Raw genomic sequence first — 6,300 nt, forward strand, 5'->3', positions numbered from 1 at the left:
ATTAATTAATATAATCCTGCAATTAGCATTAACTACAACTATAAGATCTGGTGGTTTTTGATGGCCTATTCACATGCGGAGTTAACGTTGCATTAACCGTTGGAGATGGAGCCATCAGAGTGCTGACTGTTAGAGGTTATGGTATCATGTTCACATGCAGAGCATTAAACTATCGCGGAGTTGGTTTGGATAGCCGCCAGATAAACCGCAAGGGTTTGTAACATTGCGTTCACATGCGGAAACAACAAACCATCGCAGAGTGGTGTGGTTAACTGACCACTGGGTTAAATGTAGCTGTTTTTGGTTAACGTATTTGCATTCACATGGGGGGAGGGCTGGCATGTGGTCTGGCCCTCCCCTAACCGCCCAACTCCACATCACTTAACCTTAAATATAAACCGCGAACCTATGGGGTAAGAAACACTCGGTAGCGAAGGCGGTTAAGGCGTATGGTTTGTGTGCCAGAGGTCATGGGTTTGACCCTGACTTCCACCAAATTTTTGTTGAATTTTACTTTGTTTAGACCGCTGGGAGGTGCCACATGGCGGCCTCTAGGATTGCCACGTGGCATTCTTCCATTGGTCCAAAAATAAACCAATAAGAATGCGCCAACACACCACTTGTACAACCCAATGAAACTATGCCACTTGTCCACCTATGATGCGTCGTTGACCACCATTGACCATGCCTAGTCACATGTCACGTTAGCAATACAAACTGCTAACTGTGCAATGACTGGGCATTTTTTTTTGCAAATTTTGCCTATTTAGCAAAGCGATCAGAACATAATAACTTTCTCATATGAACTCGATCTTCAACAAAACGAGTTGCGTTAGGATCTTTTTTCTAAGATGGGCGCGGTCGTTCAGGTTTCAAACCATTCTGAGAACTTTGATTTTTGAGCTAAATACTGAGCAACTGATCACTAGAGTAATAATAGCATAGTTGTGTTGGGCATTCAATGTAAAATGGATTAGGTCCACTACATTAATTATTATAAAATAAGACACACAAGTTATTAAACATGTAATAAATGTAGTGTATCCTCATTAAAGAAGGTATACTAGATATTTAGGGGTCCTTATGATTAGGGTTTCATAGATAGCTATGAATAAGGATGGAGTTCTCCTCATGGAACAAGTACCAAATTATCTTTTATTGGAGATTAGATCATTTAGAGGTTTCTCTACCTTAAGAAGAAAGTGAACAAGAGTGGATTCCTTCCATAAAAGCATCATTGCATAATTTTGTCCTACAATAAGGTTATTTTTACAAATAAATTGTGAGTATTTCTAACTATTATTTCTTATGATTTAAGTTTAAGGATAATAGCAAGTTGTATCATGGATCTTTCTTGGGTCCAAAACAAAGAATTATGTGTGTGTGTGTGCACGTGTGCACATTTTTTCAAGGGAAAAAGAGGATTGTGAGAGTTAGAGCCATTCATGTAGCTTTTAATGCAAGATCTGAAGAAATCAATTGTATATTTGAGTTCTTCTTGGAAAAAAAAGTTTTTAAAAAATGTCCAAATTGAGTTCCAGAAAGTGAAGACATCATTCGTTTAAAATCAATGATTTTTGGTTTTTCTAATGATGGTCATGCCAATTGCATATTACATATATTTTGATAAGTGCCAAGATTTCCACAAAACTAGTGCTAGTATATGTAAAGTGGGTGTGGGTTCATAATTTTGGTCATAAAATTAATTCCAATCAATATTGAGGGATCTTTTCTTATTTCAAAATTGTTGCCTCAAGCCTAGTGTAGGGTGATTTAATGTCATGTTAAATCCCTTGTTATTTTAATATGTCAACCCCAGGGTTTCATAAACTTAGAAGCAAACCAAAATATATGGGACCTCAAATGAAACTGTTGTAGAAAGTTTGTTTAGGATGGAAAAAAAGAAAGGAAATGCATATTACAAATAACTTCTAAGTTTAAAGAAACTAAAAAGTTTCTTATTCAAGATGCAGAAAGGAAGAGAAGAGGCTCCTAACTTAGGAGGTCATGGTTGTCCTTCCTCACAGGTACTAGCCCCGAGAAGAGAAACTAAAGAGCAACGGTTTCTGATGTGTAGGTAGTAAGAGAAGAGGCGTCTAACTTAGGAGTTTCTGGTTGTCTTTCCTCACATATATACTCCAACAAAATTACCATTGCATATAAATTGGAATTCAAGAAACAATTAAATCTTCACATAACAAAACACACTTGTGGAAAGTAAATCATATCTGCATGAAAGGAAATAACATAAATTAAACTATGTTACAGATGTATGTGAATTGTGGTTGATGGGGGTCCGTACATTCCTTAATGAACACACATGAACAACTATCACTCCTTAAGAATCAAGCAACATTCATAACTCATAATTGCAAGAAAATAATATTATTTGTGTTGAATGAACAATCATAAATCTGATGTTAGTGAATAACTGACAATTGTTCACTTCCTTTGAAGGGTGCTCCTCTTATTTATGCATGAATTAGGGATATCTACTCAATAAATGTAGATCACTTAAATATCTACTAGATCCATACTTGTCTCAACTTATCCCTAAATACTAGATACAAATCCTATGACACATCAAGATCTCCATGATATTTCTCCTTGGAATATGGTCCACCTCTTGAGTTGAAATTCGAATTTGATCTTGGGAGGCCAAGTAAGACCCTTCTAGAACCTCCAAATAAGCATACACATGTCACAAAACTCAATCCACTTTTAGGTATAAGCAAATACATGTTATTTTTCTAACTTTTAATCATAAATTCACTCTAAATACATGAAATTAATAACTTTGGAAATGTAAATGTGAACTCGTGTAGTAATGATAATGTAGGGTTATGTAATGATAATGTGATAGAATGAGGTGACAAAATGAGGATAAAGGTGAAAAGTAGAGTGAAAGTGAATGTTAATTTAGCACCCCAACATGCCCCCAACTTAAGTATCAGTATCAGTTAAACCAAATTGGCCCTCATCATTGAGGAATATATAACATTAAATACCAATTGGGAGTATCAGTTAGACCAAATTGGCGAAGTTATTAGGAAGGCACACTGATGAGAGTCATTAATGCGAGTCAACTATCCTTTTTTTCATGGTACAACGGCTTCATAGACTTTATCTTCTATAGGAAGCAACCATTAATTGTCTGACACATAACCCAATTTCGAAATAAATGGAAGAGTTGGCATGCAATATCTAGATTCTCAAAGAAGTCTATGTTTAGAAAAAGACCAATCTTTTCTCGTTAACGAAGAGATATATAGAAAAAAAATACATGCGAATCCATTCAACTGCCAACAGAAAATGTCGCTCGATCTCTGAAATCGTCTTTCGTTTTTTGAGTGTTTTGAAAAGTAGATCGCCAAAAATGGAGATTGGATACTATTAGCACTCCTTAGTTTTCCCAAGGCTAAGAAAGGAAGCCAAGGAGGTAACCTCTGACCAACTTTTGACTTGGTAGCTAGCCCTACCAAATCAAAGAGGGCCCTCTCTAAATCAACCTCACAGTCATTGAAATGAATGGAGAAAATCAGGGTTTTAGGCTAGATATTCAATTCATTAGGGTTTTGAAATGGTGTTTGCTGGATCAAGGTCATCGATCTAGGAACTAGGTCAGGGTTTCGAATGAGCAATGGAAGGTATGTTTAGTGACATATTTGGGTTTTCATTATGGTATAGGGTTGAAAAATGAAGGATCAAAATGAGTGTATGACTATGAATTCATTCATCAGAAGAAATGGAACACAAACATGGAGATCTCATCAAAACAGAGCATAAAACTTATGAATTCTGCTTAAAAACTAATGAGATGATCACATGAAAGAATACATATGGTTGAAATGGGAAATAAACATCCAAATTTATGATAAAAATAAGAAGAAACATTGTCAATCAGCATACCATGGGAATCCCAAGATTATAGTTGCAATTGTCTTTAATATCACTGTAAAATGGTGTACACTAGCTCCACACTATGATTTCCAAGTATCAAACCCACTCTATGACTTCATTTTGATTACATATAGATAAAAAACAACATACCCCCTCTCAGGGGTCGAATCCTTCATCCTAGGAACTAATTACATCAATATCTCTAACCATACCAAAAACTAGGGAGGTTAGAAACCAACTCCCTTTTTGCACTAACTAACTTAGTTTGACTTTAAAAGCATTGATTACAATTCAATCAACTCTAACCATATCTAAAATAATTAATTACATCATTTAGAATCATATCAAGACTAATTACATTGAGCAAAGTCAACTCTTGACCATGAAACTGAGAAACATGCTTTCTTCCACAGAAACGCAACGTGCATTGCAAAAGCACAATGAAACATAGGGGTCACAGATGAACTAATATTTATATAACCATAAAACTTTTTACAAAATGGAAAGAGGTTTTTGTAGATAAGGTTTTTTTGAATAAAAACCTCTATCGGTTTTGTGAAATTCATTCCCATTTTCTTGGGATTTGTTTCACACAAGAATGACTAAAACGGGCAATTAAATTGGAGAATTTGATTTTCTTAAATAGGCCTCCAAGAAAGTTTGAATATCTCCCAATCCATGAAACCTGTGTAGAAATTGAAGGATTTTATTGTGATTGATTCTATCCTTAACGAAATACTCCTTCGCTTTTCCAAAATTCATCTTCATTTGGTCAGAAATTGTTTTTGAAAATTATGACAAAAAACGGAGCCAAAAGCGCAACGTGTAGGCACAGAAGCACAACGAAAGTTTGAAGGTTGATTGAATGACATTGGTGCATCTTTAATCTGAACTGAAGGCTGGTAATGGTATCTGGGGATGTCCTCTATATCACTGAAGCTTGAAATTATAAAGAACACTTCTCTGATACCACTTAAAAGTCAATTTTCTACAACTACTCTAGAAGCGCAGCGTGTGACCAAAAATAGTGGCAGAAAGGTGAAATTTTAGTGGTTTTCGACCTTTTCCTACAAATCCATGAGCTGAAAAGATACCAAAAGTATATTTCTGAGATATAATAACCATAAGACACCTGTACATGTTTTCCATTTGTCATTTGGAGCCTCTGAGAAAAAGCGCAGCATGCTCACGCTACGTTTCTGTTGAGTCAAATTACTGCATTTTTTTTATTACAAAAATAGGGATCAAAGATGGGGTGATATCTCTTCAACCATAACACGTTTTAAAAAACTTGGCGATATTTTTGTATATAAGGTTGTTTTGAAGAAAAACCTCTCTCATTTTTGTGAAATGCATTCCCATTGGTTCAAAATCCAAGTTTGAAATTGGTCACTAAAGACACAACAAATCTTGCAGAAACGCAACATAAACACAAAAGAAGTGCAACAAAGTTTGGATGGTGATTTGGAGGACTTCCTGGATGAGTTAGATACTGAAAAATGTATGGTTGGAAAGATGAAGATGTCTACTACACAATGGAGTCACCAAGCATTGAAAACACCTGCTTCAAACCCTTTGAAAATTACCTTGAAGTCAAACTGTCCCAAAAGCAGAGCGAGTGGCCTGAAATAGTGGAAACAAGGTGTAACCTTGATTAGGGATAGTTTTTACTGAATATATGACCTCTGCTAACACTAGGAAGTCCATCCCTACTATGGTAGTCTTGCTTTTCTTGAAATTAGTGGAAAAAGGCTGGTGAGCTCATAATGGTAACCCACTTGAACTTTCTCATAAAACCCTAGGCATCCTACTTTTTCAAAAGACCTTTTGATGAATTCTGAAGCATTTATCTCCTGGATATGGGTTGGCTCATACTGGGAGATTTGTCCCCCATTGTTGTATCTTTTCTTCTCACTAGCCATGCTATCAGTTTTTCTTGACTAAAAACCCTAGTTTGATAAGAGAAAGGGTAGGGGTTTAGGGTTGCAAAACAAGGAAAACAAAGTAGCTAGTTTATGGAGGGAAATGGAGGGGATAGGGATTAGGGAAAATTCTAGGAAAATTTTGGGGGATAGGGGTAGATGTTAGGGACATAGGGGTAGTGAAATTTCTTAGAATGGGTGAGGGAAGGAAGGGAAAAGGTGGAAAACCCAGAAACGCAGCAGAAGTGCAGTGTGGGCTTGGGTTTTTGGGGAAAAGTGGTGAGATAGGGAAAAAATGTAGGCAAAATGGTTGGGGAAGGTCTATCAAGTGTATACAAGGGTTTTTAGGCAGAAAACATAGGGATTTTTGCCTTGGAAGAAAGAAAAAACCATGAAATCTTAAAAACGTAGCATAAAACCCTAAGAGAGGGATTTCATCATTTTTTGAAAGAAATCACTTCATGAGAGGGCTAATGAA

Source organism: Pinus tabuliformis, chromosome X (genome assembly GCF_031772625.1).
Source record: "Pinus tabuliformis cultivar Carrire ecotype Pingquan chromosome X, CPIR1, whole genome shotgun sequence".
NCBI lineage: Eukaryota > Viridiplantae > Streptophyta > Pinopsida > Pinales > Pinaceae > Pinus > Pinus tabuliformis.